General features: G+C 37.4%; 1 protein-coding gene across 2 annotated transcripts in view; it reads right to left on the bottom strand.

The window, feature by feature from the left end:
• carhsp1 (calcium regulated heat stable protein 1) overlaps window positions 1-18,501 on the bottom strand; it is a 53,643-nt gene extending 35,142 nt beyond the window's left edge. The window contains exons 1-2 of one of the 2 annotated variants that reach the window (XM_039774082.1): window positions 18,391-18,487; window positions 1,460-1,583 (exon numbers count right to left, since the gene is read on the bottom strand). The gene's annotated coding sequence lies outside the window, so the exon portion shown is untranslated. Of the gene's footprint in view, window positions 1-1,459; window positions 1,584-18,390 lie in introns of both variants that reach the window. The other variant, XM_039774081.1, reaches the window with a different exon arrangement.
• Between the last annotated feature and the right edge of the window lie 931 nt (window positions 18,502-19,432).

The following is a 19,432-nucleotide window of genomic DNA, read 5'->3' as shown; positions in this document are numbered from 1 at the left end:
TTTTGATCAATTTTGCCAGAAGGATTAGTAGAGTGATCAAAAGGAACTATAAAGTATGCCAACTACAGTGAGGCATATAAAGATACATGAACACAAACCATTCAAAACTGAGTAGTCAGCAGCAATTTACTCTTCAGCATGCTTCAAGAGAGTCAACAAGATTAAAAGATGTAAAAATTCAAAACACAGCAACACGGTTTAAAAAAAACTGAACCTGCACTCTCCAAACAACCTAATAACGGGTCAGTTTCGGCCAGCCCACCTGACCTTCTAATTTCCAAATTCATCAAGGAATTTCAAACCTGCCTGCCTTTACAAATGGAGGCACAAAAAGGGTAATAGGAAGAAAGGGCAGGCTGTTAAAAATGGGAGCAGTCAGGTGGTACATGTTTAAACAGAAATTATACCCAGCCTGAAGGCAAAATAAACCAAGGGGAACCCATTACTCATGGTTTCTAACAGAATTTTCTTTTCCAGTAGTAAATTTCCTTCACAAACAACCCCAACTGCAAAAAAATAAAGAAAAAAAATAAAATAAATTACTATGATAGGTTTTCTCTTCTCATAGGACCGTGACTTTGGTGTGCTAGATTGGAGGTCTTGTGTGCCTCAATCATCCTTAAGAGATATATGGTTTACCTACATGTGCTCCTGTTTGCATTATCCACAGAGAACTGGTATAATGGGAGGAGTCAAACAGAGAGTAATCCATAACATTTCTTCATGAATATTCCAAACAATCAAAGAGGATCTTACCCAGAACATGGATATCTGGAGTCAAGCCTGGTAGCAATGTTCATCAGCAAGCACCTGGTGGCAAGATGACCAATGAAACCCGGTAGGGTTCAATCAGCACTGAGTCATCATGTGGGCTCATCACACATACAAAAAGTACAGGGCAAGGTACAAATAATTCAGATGATAGGCAAGAATTTGATAATCCTATCCAATAAGCACCAACTCTTAGGAACTGCAATATAAAATTCTCCATTGTGGATATTGCTGGAATTCATATAGAGGTTTAAAAATACCAAGTACTGTATATATAACATGACTCAACTCTGTAAACAGTACTAGTTCTTGAGCCAAACTTTATAATCAAGAGTGGCCTCCCTTCTATTCACAATTTGCTCATGGGAGAGGCGACAGGCAGGTGTGAGGATACTCACACAAGCCTCCAGTTGGGCATTGTACAACTTAGGTTATTCTGGTGGGTGAGGGAGTCGCCTCAGAGAAACTTCAATTTGGAGAGTAGAAAACTTGAGGAATATTGCTAAGAGAACACAATAAGGGTCTCCAAAACGCAGTGACAGAGGCATTGGTTAGTGTTGGTACATCTCTGTGGCTGAGGTAAATGTCACGATTACAAAGCACTGTAGTGGAAAAGCAGGCACGGAGGGCATATGACCAGATAGGCTGAAAGGACAACATGCTGTGAGAGTTTTTTTGGGTAATTCACCTTTTCATGGTAAAACGTGGAGACAGTGCACTGGGTTGGGAAACTATGGTGATGGTTCCAGTTTTTCAAATGGGGAACAAAAATATATGTTTGAAAAACCAAGAGATATTACTCCTCAGTCTCCCTAGAAAGAAAAAAAAAAAAACTGTCAGAATTTTGATAAATGAACCTTATGCTCAGAAGGAACAATACACATTCCCTCTGTGCACAAGTAGAAATCATTTGGTCTTTGCACACTGTACCTTTAAGGGTAATAGGAATTTGCCAGTCCTATCTATGTAGGTTTTGAGGTCTTGGAAAAAGCTTATGATGGTGGAACAAGTGGTATCTTTTGGAAAGTGCCAGAAGCATATGGGATACTGGGGCAGCAGCCGTGTGCCATTCAGTTCCTCCATTTGTGAAGCTATTGTTGTTCACGTTCAATGTTACCATAATTGGTAGTAAGACAATACCAAGATTTTTCTAAACAGAATTTCAATTTGTAGTTGAGGTTTAGAGAGTAACCAGTTTTATAACCTAAGAGTTGCATCTTTGTCATTTGCAAAGAATGCTGTTCACTTGATCTCATCAAAATAATCTCTGGTGAGCAATGGAATGGTTGGCAGATAAGCCCATCTCAGTTTATTGCTACTACAAATGTCACCAGAAACAGCAGACAGAAAATGACAACAATGGTGATAATGTATTTTTTCTCTCTTACCTTCAATTTTACTGTCCATCCCCTTTTCAGGAAAAGGCCTCAGCACATCAAGCTGAAAAAACAGGGAACCCTACCTCCAGCAATATTCTAAAGCTTCTTCCAATAAATTCCCAGACACTGCTAGGGCAAATGTGAGAGGATATGTCTCCAAGGATTTCTGAGGACAATGAATATGAGGGCATGGCATTGCTAAAGGTTTTCCTTTAAATTTCTTATTGCATAGTGCAAAATTCAATGGAGGGGAGTCATGCTTAAATAGGTGGAATTCTGTATCAGAAAACTGGCTGCTGACTATTTTAATTACATCACAGAAAAAAAGACAAAATGAGAAAATGATGACAGCTGTTGTGTTATACTATAGGTAGTCTTTGATTAGTCTTAGGATTAACACAAAAACAGTCCATCACCCACTCACGACATACACTGCACAGTGAGGGAAAAAAATATTTAAAAAAAATGGAAACTTCTGATCTAAGGTTTGATGTTACAGTACCATCTTACACAAACAGAGACAAGACAAATTCATGCCAAGGATGTTTGGAATTTTTTATTTGGCCACAGGCTTTATTTTGGCAATGTCTGCAGTAGATCTCCAAGTTGAATAATCAGAATAGTTTTTTTTTTGCTGATAGAAATCATTCTTTAAATGGTCTTTAGCGCCATTTGGCATGGTTGCAAGAATGTGACATCATACTACTAAGACCACCTTCTACAACACAAAAAGGAATTTCTACTGTTCAATTTTACATTTTCAAAACATCATTGTGATAACTTTAATGGCATTTTTTTAGTTTAGTTTATTTAGTAGGATGATGACATTCTAATGTGTAACTTGGTTAAGCCTGTTATGCATATTCACTTTCAATCACTTGTCTCTCTCTTTCCTTTAACCTCTGTTCATGGGGTTTGAGGGCAAAAAAAAGTGTACAATTTCTCAGGCATATTTATAAAACAATGGTATTATATAATATATTCCATAATAATCAACTTTAAAAAAATTACATACGAAGTTCCAAAATCAAATACTAATTTGAATATACTGTAAATCTAAATGGAAAAATGTGGTAGATGTCAAAATAAATAAATAACAGCCCCAGAAGCAGTATATAGATCGATTCAAGTTTAAGAAGTGTAAATCAAACATCCGCTAGTCACCAATGAATGCATGCTTTTAAGACTTTTCAAGTAATTTATAAACTACTGTATTGTTCAAGTACAAGAATGTACAAACACACAGATGTTGTAACAATGTATAAATATATCAATATTAGGACAAATTGCATTACAGCTATAAGTTATTGCTGCACTTTCAGACAGTCAAAGACGTTTCCTATTTTAAAGTCTTTCTATCATCTTACACATCTTACATACTTCTCCATCAACAAGAGACCCCAAGTAAAGTGAATGACGGTGTGCAGATTTATGTGTCTTACTTGTTCATTTAGCTATCCACTACTAAACCTATTAAATCCAGTTCAGGATAATGGGTAATAAAGCATATTGTGACAGCATGAAGTATGAGACAAGGAATAGCCGGGGCAGGATACCAGTTCATCAAAAGCAACACAAAACACAGACCCAATTGAGGTAAGACATATGTTTATCCTTACACAGATTTTGATCAAAGTAAAAAAAAGAGCCTGTTTTACACAGAATACCTTAAAAAAATGTATCTCCAGCAGGCACACTTTGGAAAATGAGTGCATACTGAGAAAGAAAATCTTCTTTTGGCAATAATGCTGGCTTTTTAGATAAATATCTTGAGATCATAACCAGAAAAATAATAGCAATTCACAATTTCAGTACCAATATGCAAATAGCAAATTGAAAATATGCAATATATTGTAGTAAAATAGAAACAATACATAAAAAATACTTACAAAAGAGTGAACATTCACACCTTAGTTGTGTTGTGAAATAAGCTGCCTGAACTCCTGGGGTAAAGGAAAATGGTAACTCAGTATTTCAAGCCTGCTTATTGGATTAAAAGCTTACTAGTTAAAGGCGGACAAAGGCCACACTAGTGAGAATGCCACACATGGCCCTCACAGAGAGTTCCACACAGACTATATTACCCGTGAGGAAAAAAAATATAGAAAATATAAAATCTTAAGTAAAGAGTCCCATGATAAATAGGTTTATGGAGTCATTATTATCATGAGTGCAGAGTGAAATGAAATTCTTGCTACTGTCCAGAGCAACAATTAATAAATTACATACCTCAAAATTTCTGTCTTATTTTATAGATGTAACCAACCTCTGGAATATAGATGTACAAGAAAGAAAATGATTGCTAGCCATTTCTTCTTTAAAATGCACATTTACCAAACAGCCATTTTATCAATAATACTAATAGAGACCATTTGAATAAACTGAATTCTCCTGAGGAGTAATCTTACAGTGTGAAAGAAAACATTTCATATTGTTAGGAATTTTTTGTAATACAGTGACCAGTCACTAAAAGGAGAGGGCCTCAAAGTAATAATATATTTCCAAAATGGCTGGTGAGTCTAATGTTTTTATCAAATGATCAGTTTAATGCAAGAATATATTTCATTAAATTCTGTAAATTTCATATTTCTAATAAAGAGGAGGAGTAATATTTGGCATAAACAAATTCACCAGCTCAACGCAGTTCCCCATCAGACTAGCTGATCCCTTTCAGCAGTGAAAGATGCCAATTTAAGATATTTAAATATGAAACTTTGGATTGGCCCTTTAAAAGTAGGCAAGATGCTGGGCAAATCTATTAATGAACACATTTATTAAATGCATCATCTATATATATAATTCACTAAGGCAAGACACCCATGGAAAGCACGCCGGAAGGGGCGTGGATTCACTAAGCCGCCGACAAGTAAGAAACCTATGGCACACACAGGGAGGAGCCACGCCCACCAACTCCAAGACCATTGGATACAATGACAACTCGCAGAGCCACGCCCACCAACTCGGACGCGACGACACAGAAAAACGGCGTCATTTATATTCGTCTGTCGTAGAGGCCACATGCACTTCCGAGCCACGTTGACTGTTCATAGAGGCATGTTTCTCACGGAGGTGAATCACCATATGCAGCGTGTAAAACGGTTTGCGAGGGGTATCCCATGGGATCCTTAAAACAATCCTTTACAACTGAGGTTAAAACACAATGAAGTAAGCAGTCTTTAAAAAACGAGTTTTTGGTTACGACGCACGACTGCGTGCACCACAGCAAACTGTTTTACACGCTACATACAGCAATTCCCATCCACGACAAACATGCGTCTACCTAGATGCTCCTGTAGGAACATGGAAAGTCTACGTGAGTCACAGGTGCATCTGGACTGTGCAAAGACGACAACGACTCAAGTGACGAGTTGGAGGTGGGCACATGAGCGATAGCGGTCCGCCGGTTTTCAGTCACGGACGATTGTGTGTTGGTTCGTTCCGTGCATTGTTACAATGTTGCTTTTCTTGCTGATTTATTACATTACCGATTTTTCAAATGTTAATTTTCTCCCTGTGCTTAAAAATCATTAAAAAACCGGCCTGATTATGCAGTGTATGTTACGCTGCAGGTTGGCTAGTTTCCTATAATAGTGAGCCCACAATTTAGAAATGTCTCACATTTAATAAACACCATTTATGCAACATTTTTAACATTAGGCCGCATTATCACCATTAATTCAGTTTACCACATTTTAAAATAAAACAGCTTACACTGGAGAGTTGCCGCAATTAGACTACAACATCAAAAAAAGGCATTACAAAGGAATCAAGACTACAACGTAAGAAACTAATGAGTAAAATAAATGAAAACTTTAAAAGACTAATTACCATATGCAGTATTTGAAGGAACAAGCAGGCTTAGGCTGCAAAAACTAATCCACATCTACAACAGTAAATTTTAAACCATACAACATTTACCTTTATGTATACATTAACTTAATTAAACACACATAAAACAAAGCATCACAAAATAATGTCTGTGAGATTTTAATTGAGAAAATAGCCAACTAATAACAGGAGAGAGAAATGCAAAAAGTCCAGTCAGAAGCATTACCACAGAAAATAAACTTCTGCAGCCCACAGTCAGTTTTAGCAATATATGGTTTTGTTACAAAGTGAAAGGTTTGATAACATAGGCTAACTGACCACTCTCAATCCCTGGGCATACCACAGGGTGGTCCAGATCTAATTATGCAGATCCAGATCATCTGGATGACTCTGATTTATGCAGGGACGATTCCAGTTCCAAGATTCTTCATGCAGTCAGTTCACACACTTCTCGATGGTCTGGGATTTTTCGAGTGATTTTCTATGTAATAAACTTAAGATATAGCGATTATGAAAATTGCATAATTAGATCTGGACCATCCTCTACAATATCAAAAATATACACACAAGTAAAGCAGACAATTAAATTCTATAAAACCACTGCAGAATTGACACAGGTTAATAATGGATGATAAAAATCTAATAGACAATTGTCATGACCAGTCAGACTCTCATCCATGAGTCAAGGGTTTATATTTTTTTCCCCTGGAGCTATTACATTGTTATTAAGAACTGCATTAATTACAAACATTTTAGTCTATTTTAATGGATTCAGTTGCTGACAGAGGCACTTATTTTGCTCTAGAAAGTCTCCTATTTTAACACTAGAACCTTTTAAGCATCACGCTGGATGCTGTGCTGGGCAGATCCATTACTTGTTAATATGCTGCCATTGACTAGGGCAGGAATGGAGGAGAGGACTTGGGTGAGTTGAAAGCATTTAAAATAATGGCTTTCATTTAAAACAACCACTGGTTACCTGAGTGAGAATGATGTGTTGACATGGTTTAAAAAAAAAAATATATATATATTTTTGTTCCATTTACGTCAGCAATAATTACATGCCTTTATTTGGAATTACTGATGCCAATAACCATTGCCAAAATAATTAAGACATACTGTATCCAAATACATCCATCAATTTTATAATCAGCTCATCTATGCAGGGTCACAGACAGCTAGTGCTTATTTTGGAACTTGGCAAAAATCAACCATGGACGAAATAACTATGGTAAATATTGCACAGGGATGCACCTCAAACATGCACATGTATGCAGTATATTTTTACACAAGACAGGAGGTAAGCAGCCATAGGTGTTTTTATGGAAATTAATTGATTATCAGTTTAACTCCCCCAAAGATCTTTTGGTTTGATCTTACCCATTTTAACTCCAGTCCCTTTTCCAGTTTACACTGAGCAAAGTGAATACCTTGGCTTGAGCACTGTATGAGAGAATGAGGGAGTGTGCAAGTGTGTTTCCTGAAATGGACTGCCATCCTGTCTCTAGACAATTCCTGACTTGTGCCAACAGCTGGATAAGAGGGTTAGAAAATGGAAGGATGGATGCAATGCCAAAAGTTGGCGAATGGAAACTTCATAAAAATAAAAACTGCTAATCTATAAATTTTAAAGACAGCAAATATTGTAAATTGGCACAGGTGGATATTGTCCTTTCTTAAAAGCATGCAATACAGTATGCAAGATAGTGGTAAAAATTATTCAGTGTAAATGCCCATATATATTTACAGACTGTGACATCATAAATAAGCAATTCTGACTGCTGGGAAAAACACCACTGCACTAAGACAAAGTACACTTAGCCTAAAATCAAGCATTGTTTACTTTATGTTTAGATAGGTAATGTGATCCAGCAGCTGAATCAACTCATTTTAAAACAAGAAGGTGGTCAGATAAATCCTTGCATCTGACTTACTGTCTGACCCTGAGGAAGACAATTAACCTGCCTGTGCTGCCAATTAGAAAAAACATATGTCAGAGCTGCTACCTACCAGATTCAGCATCTTGTGTTCAAATCCTAGACCCCATCATTGCTGGTGTGCAGTTTGTACATTGTCACCATGTATAAATGGGTGTTGCTCCCACTTCTCCAAAGTCATCCTTGCTAGTTCTGGCAGTTCTAAGTTAGTACTGTGTAAGTCTGGGTGTATTTGCATGTGGGCCAAATCCTTTCTGGCCAGGATCTGGCATCTTTCTTCCACAAAATGAATTAAGCAGTGTTGAGAACGATGTTAGATATAAACTGTTGTAAAATTGATCTTGTAAGTCACCTTGGATAAATTATCCAGCTAAATATTAAATTTTTTACAAATGACCTTTTCATTGTAACCTTTACTGCAAACCACTTTATAATGTAAATCGCAACAGCAATTTATTTTTGATTCAATAAAAGAAAAACAATAACTGCCGTCAGTTCGGTTGCTTCTACACTAATAGTGCAGCCAGTTGCCTACAGTTAATTTTTAACTTACTATATTTTCATTGCTCTCACATCTCTGCATGAGATTTTTCATGTCATCTGTGAGGCTGATTCAAAGCAGATTAGACAACATACAAACAGAGTGAGACAGCTCAAGTGCATTGAGGGTAAAAAACAGCTTATAAAATAGACATGTTCCCTTGCCTACCAACAGTAACCACTTGCTGATATGATCTCGCACCTTACTAGGCTGACTAAGACACAGACACACACACACACACACACACCACACAGCCATCTCAGCAGAATAGCCCTTGGCCGTCTCCTAGTAACCTGGAGAAATCCCATGACAGTAACCTCCATTTACTCATTATCTCCTTCTGCCTGGAGTAAACACTTTGCGGCCTCTTTGATCTCACTGTACCTATCAAAGATGACAGCCTTTTTTGTTGCAGATTTAATTTTTTCAATAACACTTAGTATTGTCTTTGAAAACTAATAAACAGGGCCTGCTCAGTTGTTTTGGTCATAGCTCTATTTTACCTGGCATTAGAGTTAAGCCCACCCATACCCAAAGGTACCTAAAAGACAGGACCACAGGGAGAGAGAGACCACTGTAGTTTTGCCAGTTTTCCTTTGGCTGCTGTTGTTGTTACACAACTAATGTTGCAGAAGTTTTAAATGCTCGGCCAAGGAAAAATCCAGAATTTTAGAAGAAATCTTGTGCAATTTGCCAGTTCTCAAATTATGTCAAATATAGCATTATGCAGCTATATAGTCTATTCTTTCTATACATTTGTGGGTTTTTCACTGGGTGCTACAGTTTTCCCTCATACATCCCAAAGATGTGCCTGTTAAGTTAACTGCCAGTTCTACTTTAACCCCATATGAGTGTACATGTAGGCATGCTTGTCATAGCCTGACATTTCATTTACGGCTGATCCTTCTGGTTTTCCACAATTATGCAGGAATGGGCTCTGCCCCCCCACAACCCTGAACTGGATTGTGCTATTCAATCTTTGCTTTTGCTAAACCAGTAATTAGTCTTCACAGAAGGTGCCCAACTTTCATCTTGAAGTACTAAAAACACAGCATCAGTGTGACCTTTTTTGATATAACCTTAAAAGTGTATGGCAGGGGGTCCCTAGATCTGTTTACATGGTCTCAGGGTTATACCTCAGTTGTGACTACAGGTGACATGTCAAAAAAAGTTGTTAAATATGTTTTCTTGAGACTTGTCTCAAAACATGCTAGGGGTGTAAACTGTTCAAATAATTTAAAAGCAAAAGCAGTTACAAATCTTTGCAGCTGATCTATGTTTCACAACTGAAATGCTAAACAGAAAATTGAAAACTGTCCGGATGCAATGTCTTTTGAAATGGGTATCTTTGCATTTGTCGCCCAAGCCTATTATAAAAAAAAAAAAAACACACAATGGGACCACCCACCCCATACATAAACTTCAATTACGTTCAGTTGATTGACTTGCTGCATGTGAATAGTGAAACTGACACTCTTGCAAATTGTGTGCTGAACCCATCTCTGACATGTAGTAGACTGTTACTGTGGTACAATTAGAGGGCCAATAGGATTTTTTATTCTACTATATTACAGAACTATTTCTATAGAATTCATATCTGGCTTGGACATGGTTTGCTATTTTACATTACAGCTGTTAATGAGGGCATTCATAGCATAAATAGCCAAAAATTCTAGACAAAAAAAAGATTCATGCACTTTTGAAAGACCACATATGATGTAAAAAGATCACAATTGTTTAGAATTATGCAAAGAGGCACAGGCTGAAAAAAAAATCAAATTACTATTGGTGTTTTGCTTACTCATGATCAGCTCATCACAGGTTGCTCTATATGGCTATTGAAATGCCACAAAACAAGGGATCTTCCAAATGCTGAAAATGTAAAACAGTTATCAAATGTGATTACCATGGATGCTCGGTTATAACTGACAATATGCAACAGTAGAAGCTGGCAATCATAATAGTGCTAAACAGCTAATTGGCCATTAGAAGTATGCAATGAAAGGGATGAGGAAAATGACTAATTATTAATCTATTTATTTGTAAAAAAAAACCTTCTCAACATAAATTACATGTACTCACAAATTAATTGACACATAAAAACAATGAAGCTGACATTTGTCTTGGAAAATGGTGTGTGGGTGTGTGTGTGTGTCCTGCGGTGGGCTGGCACCCTGCCCGGGGTTTGTTTCCTGACTTGCGCCCTCTGTTGGCTGGGATTGGCTCCAGCAGACCTCTGTGGCCCTGTAGTTAGGATATAGCAGGTTGGATAATTGATAGATGGAACTTTAAATGAAGCAAATGAGTAAATGACAAGCTAAAAAAAGTTTGTTTCTTGGTGTAAAGAGAATTGTCTGTATCTTAACTGTTTGACTTTCACCACACCAGAGAGACTCTATGTCCAGTCACTGTTCAAGGAGTGGACACAGAGGTGGTGCACTCCTACAAGTACTTGGTGGTCCACATCAATGTCAGGTTTGGTCTGGTCTCAGAAATCAGAGGAGCTATATAAGAGCGGGCAGAGCAGGCACTTTTTTCTTAGGAGACTGTGTTGTTTTACTGTAGGAAGTGACATCCTTTCACATCTTCTATAACTTTGTGATGACCAGTGTGAATGGTACCATCACTTCAAGAGACGCCCACCAAAATCAACAAGCTAATTAAAAGGAGAAGCTCAGTTATAGGATGCAGTCTGGACACCCTGGAGATAATAGTGAAGGAGAGAATTAAAACAAAACTATGTTACATTAGGAACAATGCTGCATATCCTCTCTCTGACACACTAACACTGAGGACTTTCAAACAATGAAGTGTGTCAAGAAAGCTACTGGTAGTCCTTTATACCAACAGCAATATGTCTGCATAATGCCTCACTGTAACTGCCAAGTCAGAATTTTTCTTTTTTTAATTTTCTAGCTTTATGGTCATTCCAGTGTGTGTTCAGACAAAAATGTGTGCATATGTATTTATTTAATCACTTACTTATCTATATACTATTTGTTTCTTTAAAGAGCTTCTGTAAAAAAAAAAAAAACTCTGGAATCAAAAAAACAATCTTTCTATTAAACCAACCCTCCATTTAATTCAAGAAATGTCTATAATGTTTCACATGATTTCAAAACAGAAACCTCAGGCTTTAGCATCTAAAAGCCAGACAGGGGACAAGTACACTACAGGAGTACGACAGTCATATTTTTTCTTGCATAGCTCAACTTAAGAAAGTAGTGAAGAAAAAGAGGCAACTGGTAATGGCACAGCTGCAGTTCAGCTTGGCTTAATGATGGAAAGTGAAATATTCATAACAAAATGTCTCTTTCTGTTTAACTGCTGTTTTTCATAATTACATCTACTTCAAGCAATAGTGAAGGGCACAAATAATCAAACTAATACAGACGCTTCAGATGTCAGCAAACTGACGAAGACAACATCCACACAAAATGAATCACACAAGATGTTTTCCTTAGCAGTGTGTGCTCATTCAGAGAAAGTTTTCTTTCAATCTTCATTCGACAGACCATCAAGCAAGGAGCAAAATTTAAATCAAGGAAGAGAAACCAGGAAATTAATTTGTTAAACAAATCAAAACAACAGGAAATAAGCCTTGCTCAGAATGGGCTTTGCTTTCCTTAGGTGAGAATATCAAGTTGGCTTTAATACTGCATTCCAAAATGACAGGAAGGTAAACAAATTTTGAGACTGAAGTTTATTCCTTTTTAAGAAAGTTGCTTATGCCAATATCATATAAGTTGAATTTACCATCCATCAGATTTGAGCAGGATAATTAAACAGTGACGTAGCTCTTTCTACAACAAGCTTACGTAGATAACTACATGTGACATTTTGCATTACAACAAACAGACACAAAACAGGAATGTACTGACTAAAGAGAAACAGAAATTACAAATAAAGATGGGGGCAGGTTAAATCACTCATTTGATATCTGAGCAGATATATTAACATTTATATTGTTCACAATGCCATCACCTGTATATAAGGTGCATATTTGTGGGTGTTCCTCCCAAATCCTAAATTCCAGCATGTTCAATTGACTGGAAACTCTAAATGAGCCCTCTATGAGTGAATATGGGTGTGTACAAGTGTATTACCCTGTTTCCATACGATTCCTAACTTGCACTCAACAGCTGGATAAGAGGGTTAGAAAATGGAAGGATGGATGCTAACTTCACAAAAATAAATTGATAACCTACAAATTTCAAAGATAGCAAATATCAATGAGTAGAGGTGGACAGCTTCCTTTCTTAAAAAAAAGCAGACAATACAGTATGTAAGACAATTTTAGAAATTACTCCATCAAAACAATAGGGAGATTGGTGAACTGTAAAGTAGCCATATGTCTGTGCAGTAGTTAAATGTTGGATTAATGCATACAGCTAATACTCAGAACTGTGTAACACAACATATGGTATATATATACCCTAACCTTACCACCAGTGAATAAATACAGCTGAAGAGCAGCATGTATTTATGACAAAAACAAGTCCAAACTGAATTGCATTTTGCTATTTACTCTTTGGAAATCTGTCATTACTTCACCAAAAACTGGGGGAGAAAAAAGAAAAGCTGACCTCTACTAAGTTTAAGCAAACTAACATGCATAACATTTGAAAATTCACAAAGGTCCACTTCAGTGCCATGACAGGATTGGAGTCTAGTTTAAGTAAACCATATATTTTCATTCAGCACAATGAAGCAGTTTATTGGGGAAGGATCAAGCTTGACACTTTGAAAAAAATCACCACTACTTACAACATGATGCAGTATTGCAGATGAAACGCACTTTGAAATATCATGAAATGTACTATATAAAAGGCAGCTGAAGATAAAATAATCTATTTGAGCAGACAAACACGTACTGATTAAAGAAAAACTGAAATTACAAATAAAGAGCAGAAAAAAAAACCAAATCAGCCATAAAGCATTACATTTGTATTTATTATATCATTCACATAATTTCAGACTCTTGTTAACCAGTTAATCAAGAGCACAGTAAGCATTCCACTTACAGAAATTTGAATTGCACATGTTGCATTTCAGGGTCCACAATGAACCCATCATATTTCTGTCTCCATTAGCTTTTATTTCAACACTAACCTTGCAGGTACCATGGAAGGACAACTCTGCACACGTTCAGGCATTTCCTCCAGTAACTGAACAAATCAGGAGCTCAAAGTCCTTTTTGCTTTCTTAAAGGAATACTCCACCCCAAAATTATAATTTTCATTACATGTTAATTAACTCATGTAGTTTGTAGCGCTAGTTGAGAAAAAAAATTATCTTATGTTTTCATGCAGTACAGAGATAACAGATAAAGTTTCTAACAGAGCAGGCTTTTATTATGCTGAACGAAAGCAAACAATATCGAAAAAATCTCGTTATTCTTGTAAAATAATCCACATTTCAAGTCACAGAGTCATATGCACACAACTTCCTAAACGCATGCGTTTTTACAACAATATTGTTCAATAAACCACTTCTAGAAAAAGCTCTCTGAAGATTGAACACATTCAAGCACAAATGAGTACTTGAATTGTAGACCCGTCTCCTGTCATTATATTTATATTCACATCCACAACTGGAGTATTTAGCGGCAGTCTGCAAAACTGCATGGTTGAAATGACCTTCTGTTTGTGGAAGCATTGCAGATTTCCCCAATACAAGGCATATTTGCCTCCTGACAAATTTTTTCACTTTTTTTTTTATGTTTAATCATTTGTTGTACTCATTTTCAATGTTGATTTCATATGAAGTGCACTGTTAGCCAATGATTCAGTTGTTACTGGACTGGACGCATGACCAATGAATGAAAGGGAGGCAGGACTTCAATTCAAATGCTTGAAAATATCGGAGTGTATTTAAGACAGCATTTTTAGAAAAAGTGGTTTATGTAACAGTACTGTAGAAAAAACACCAGTTTGGGATGTTTTGAGCTTATGACTGGATGACTTGACATTATACAACATGAGTAACATGAGATTTTTTGATATCCTTTGCTGTTGTCTAACACTGTTCACCACGAACGGCTATTTTATCAGAAAATGTGTTATCTCTGCTCTGTACGAAAACATGAAATTTTACTCTCGGCCATCATATCAGACTACATGAGGTAAGTAACATAAAATTAAATTAAAAGAAAACAAAACAATCGGGGGTTGAGTATTAATTTAAGTCAAATTAATGCAATCCTTTTCTGATAATCAGTAGGAAATAACCTGGAGTTTCCAATCCTAGCACCATTCTGCAAAAAAAAAAAATGCTAGTGGTTCCGCATAGGGTTTTGTTCACAACATACAGGATTGGGTCCCTTTTCTTTGTTTAGCTTTAATTACTGAACAGAATATCAAATCTTGTGTATGGGAGTCATACAAAAAATAACATATATCCATTTTATGATTCGTTAAAAAGTAACAGGAAAATACTACATGCCAGCCAACTCTTTTGTTTACTATGAAATCCTCACCCCATCTGATTCATTTTACCAACAACAACATTTATTTATATAGCACATTTTCATACAAATAATGTAGCTCAAAGTGCTTTACATGATGAAGAAAAGAGAAAAAAGACAACGAAAGAAATAAACTAAGACAACATTAATTAACATAGAATAAGAGTAAGGTCCGATGGTCAGGGAGGACAGAAAAAACAAAAAAAAAACTCCAGACGGCTGGAGAGAAAAAAAAAATCTGCAGGGGTTCCAGGCCATGAGACCGCCCAGCCCACTCTGCAACCATCTGATAAGTCTGAAGATCGCAAGACTTCCTTGAGGGAGCCTTATGCCAATCTTTCCTTCCATTTCTCAGACTGTCATGCATTTATTCTTGGCAACAAGCTCATTGTTTTTTTTAATACACAAATGACCATTACACAGGTGGTCAGTAGTGTGTGTATTCTCATTTTCGGAACCTTTTATTTATAATCTAATACTGTCAGAGCACATACAATTAAGACCATACACACACCAAACTCAGGCATAAAAGTTAGCCATAAGGATATTTTCTTTCACAGGAAATTCAATCACCAAAAATAATGTATGCCCATCAGCTATTTTCGTGCACTGAACTATGAACATGCGACTGAGATAAGTAGTAGTTTCATTCAGGTATGAGACAATGAATGGAACTATAAGTCATGATATCATGCATTTCAATTATGTTTGCTAATTCCAGTGTGCTCATTACTTTGGGTATGCACCTTTCAAGATGTTTTTGTAAGCATTTAAAGATGAAGGAAAAATAGATAAAGCACATTACAGGGGAATATTGCAAATGAACTTGTTTCATTTTGATAAAAATTCAAAGCTTGCAAGATGACGAGGCCAAAGTAATAATAGAATGGCTCACAGGTAAAAGGGTAATTTTCACTTGAGGGGCTCAATCAAAGCCATGACCTTGACATCCTTGTGGACTGCCATTTTAAAATGTCTCACAGATGCTCATGTACTGCATGAGAAATTTGAATAATATGGAGCGACTATGTCAAGAGTAAAGGAAATAAATCAATCCCATACAACCAGTATAGCTGGTAGACACTGGCTTTTAAAATAAAAAAAACAGCTGTTGTGTGGAGTATGAATACTTAACACAACCAAACAATTTCACATTTTAACTGCAATTTATCGGCTAACAAGGGATTAGGCTTTAAATTCTTCTTTTTCACCCTGTGAGTTTTCCAATAAAAACACAGTTTGGTGTACGTATGCATCATTATTGATTCAACAACAATGAAAAATTGTAAATGTTTTGAATACTTTTGCAAGGAACTGTACAAGCAAGGGCACTATAGTAAAAAAAAAAAAAAAAGACAACCACAGAATTGTGAGCCAGAAAAACCACATGCAATATGTACTTAATATACATCAGGGCACATTTTATTATGACCGACTCCTTTTTCCAACATGACTTACAACATTTGAGGATACAATTGGTTACATTTCTTCTGTTTTTCTAGTTGGAGCACAGGCAGTCAAAGTGACTTTCTAATGGTCACACAGTGTCAGCAGCAGGATCTGAACTCACAGCCTCAATGTCTGAAGTCCTAGGCCAAATATATTAACTACTACACCATACTGCCACCAAAAGCACATTCATATATATTTATATCCACATTTCTTAGGCAAATTATGTTCTTAAGTCATCTAAATATTAATCAATTCCTTTTCACTTACAGACCACTGGCACGTGTGTCTCACATCATAAAGACCTTTGAGAGGCTGGTCCTGGACTATGAGTCCTCTTATGGTAGACCACCTGGACCTACTGTAGTTTGCCTATCAGAAAAAGACTGGAGTTGAGGATACAATTATGTGTCTGATTCACAAGGCTTACTTTCACCTGGACAAAGCTGACAGCACAGTAAGGATTATGTTTCCGATTTCACCAGTGCCTTCAATACAAACCAGCCATCCCTGTTAAGGGGTCAACTCAGAAATATGCAGGTGGATAAGCCTCTGGTGTTCTGAATAATTGACTATCTGTCCAACAGACTACAGTTTGTTAGGCTCAAGGACTGTGTCTCTGATACAGATGTGAGCAATACTGGAGCACCACAAGTACATTCCTGTCTTTTCTCTTCACTCTGTTCACCTCTGACTACGAATTTAACACCAGGTCATGTCACCTGCAGAACTTCTCCAAGATTCTGCACTTATAAGGTGTATTGATAAGGGGGATAAGACGGAGTATAGGAGTCAGGTGGAGAATGTTGCTTCCTGGTGCAGAAGGAATTGTCTGCAGCTTCACAGCAGCAAAACCAAGGAACTGCTTATTGATTTTGGTACCACCAAAACATATTTACATCAGGTCAACATTCAGGGAATGGAGATGGAGGTAAGGCATTGCCACAAGAACTTGGGGGTCCACATCAGTGACAGGCTGGACTGGTCTCATAAGCATTGGCAAAGCAGACACTTTTTTTCTTAGGAGACTGCGTTCCTTTCATGTGGTAATGACATCCTTTAGATATTCTACCATCCTTTGATGACAAGAGAGGCCCACCACGTCAACAAGCTAATCAAAAGGGAAGGCTCAGGACCCTCGCCTTGGAGACAGTAGTGAAGGACAGAATGAAAACAGAACCGAGTGCCATTATGAACAATGTTGTATATCCCCTCTCTCACACAACACTGGGGACTTACACCAAACAAATTATTCAGCATTAAATGTGTCAGGAAATGCTACTTGGGCTCCAGCACTTCACACAAAACCATGGGCTTGTATGCAACTTTAAATAAATCAGTAATTCAGTCAGTGATCAGTTAAAATTATGAAAACAATTCGGTCGCCGTTATATGAAAGTGGCTTAAAAATCATTCTAAAGCTTTATTTTATTTCTTAAATACACCGCCTACAGTCAAATACTACAGCACAGTAACACACATATAAACCGATTATTAATTCATAAAGATCCAAATGGGGAGCTGCAACTTAGCCCTGCAGCAATGGACGAAGGCGGGAGCGACCACAAGTCTTAACGATTCTTAAATAAAAAAACAGAATACAACTACTGGCACAACAAACTTCAAGCCGTCGTCCTTCTATATTATTTTCAGCGTACTGTGACCTCCTCTGACTGCAGCCCACACTTACATAAAATGGCAAAACAAACAAAAAAATGCTATACGAAATGAAGTTTACGGACGATCAACAATACTTTAAAATTTTGTTTTCACGCGTCTTTATATCACGCATTAACTGACACAAGATTTTTTTTTTTTTTTTTTAAATCAAACTGAACTGCATAATAAACTACTTAGGACACAGCGTGGCTTTTCCAATTACCGCGGGGAAGTAACTTGAGACGCTTAAAACGTGAACAAATCCTTCTGAACTTTTAAACCAGAAATGAAAACGTTTGCTTAAGAATTTCATTCGCTTCACGTTTAACGAACAAGTGCAACCGAGAGGACGTCGCTTACCTCGAACTCCACTTATACTGTAACGTTATTCTCCTCCGGCGTGTGGAACTCATCCAGATCGGAAACGCCTCGTGCCAGAACCCGCCGTTCTGACAATAATAAGCAGCTATAGTCGCTCTCTCCCCCTGAACCGTGTCACGCTCCCGGGGGCGTGGCTATAAGATTAGTAGCCAACCACAACAAGGATATACCGTAAGTCTTCGAATAGCACAAGGACTTTTCCCTCACTCCGCAACAGTTTGGCAAAATCAGTCAAGTAGCCCTCGCTGCGTGGCCGTATCATGAACGTGTGATGGACTGGCACCCGGTCCAGGTATTGTTCCTGCCTTGCTCCTTGAGATTGCTGGGATGGACTTTAGCTTCCCGGAGAACCTGCCCAGGATAAGCAGGACTGGAAAATGAATGAATGACATAAGTTTATGGTAAATCTCACCATATCATTGAACACACCAGACCAGGTATCCTTTTCCAGTTTGTCAGGCTAGAAAGGTGTGGATAAATTGGCTATGAACTTTAATATAACATGACTAATAAATCAGCACCTGGTGGCAATTTAGGTCAGATGGTGGAAGAGTTGTCTGGACAGACCTGGAAAGCCTAAGCAAGAAGTGAGGGTGGACTGGGAATTTCTCAAGGTGGCAACTCAAAGACCCAATAGTGAATATCAGAGGTGAGGGATGGCTTCAGGCTAAAGAAGGAGCCTTTCCGTGTATGGTTAGCATGGTAGACTTCCAAAACAACAGAGGCGTACTGACAGGCTGGACAAAGAAGCAAAAACCGCAGTGCGGGAAGAATTTGGAACTAAAACCATGGAAAACCACCATCAATCAGGCTAAAAAGGTTCTGGTAAACCATCAGGCAACTCAGAAGGGGAAGGCTGGGTTTCATTCAGGCTGTTCTCAGCAAGGTTGGAAAAATTATGACCTGGGCTGATGATTTAGTCAGACAGTGGAAGGAACTAACTGAACTAAGACTGTTCTGTGGTCAGACGAGTCACGATTCGAAGTTCTTTTTGGAAATCTGGGACACCATGTCATCCGGA

This window comes from Polypterus senegalus, chromosome 13 (genome assembly GCF_016835505.1).
Source record: "Polypterus senegalus isolate Bchr_013 chromosome 13, ASM1683550v1, whole genome shotgun sequence".
Lineage (NCBI taxonomy): Eukaryota > Metazoa > Chordata > Cladistia > Polypteriformes > Polypteridae > Polypterus > Polypterus senegalus.
This window is presented reverse-complemented; position numbering and strand designations above follow the sequence as displayed.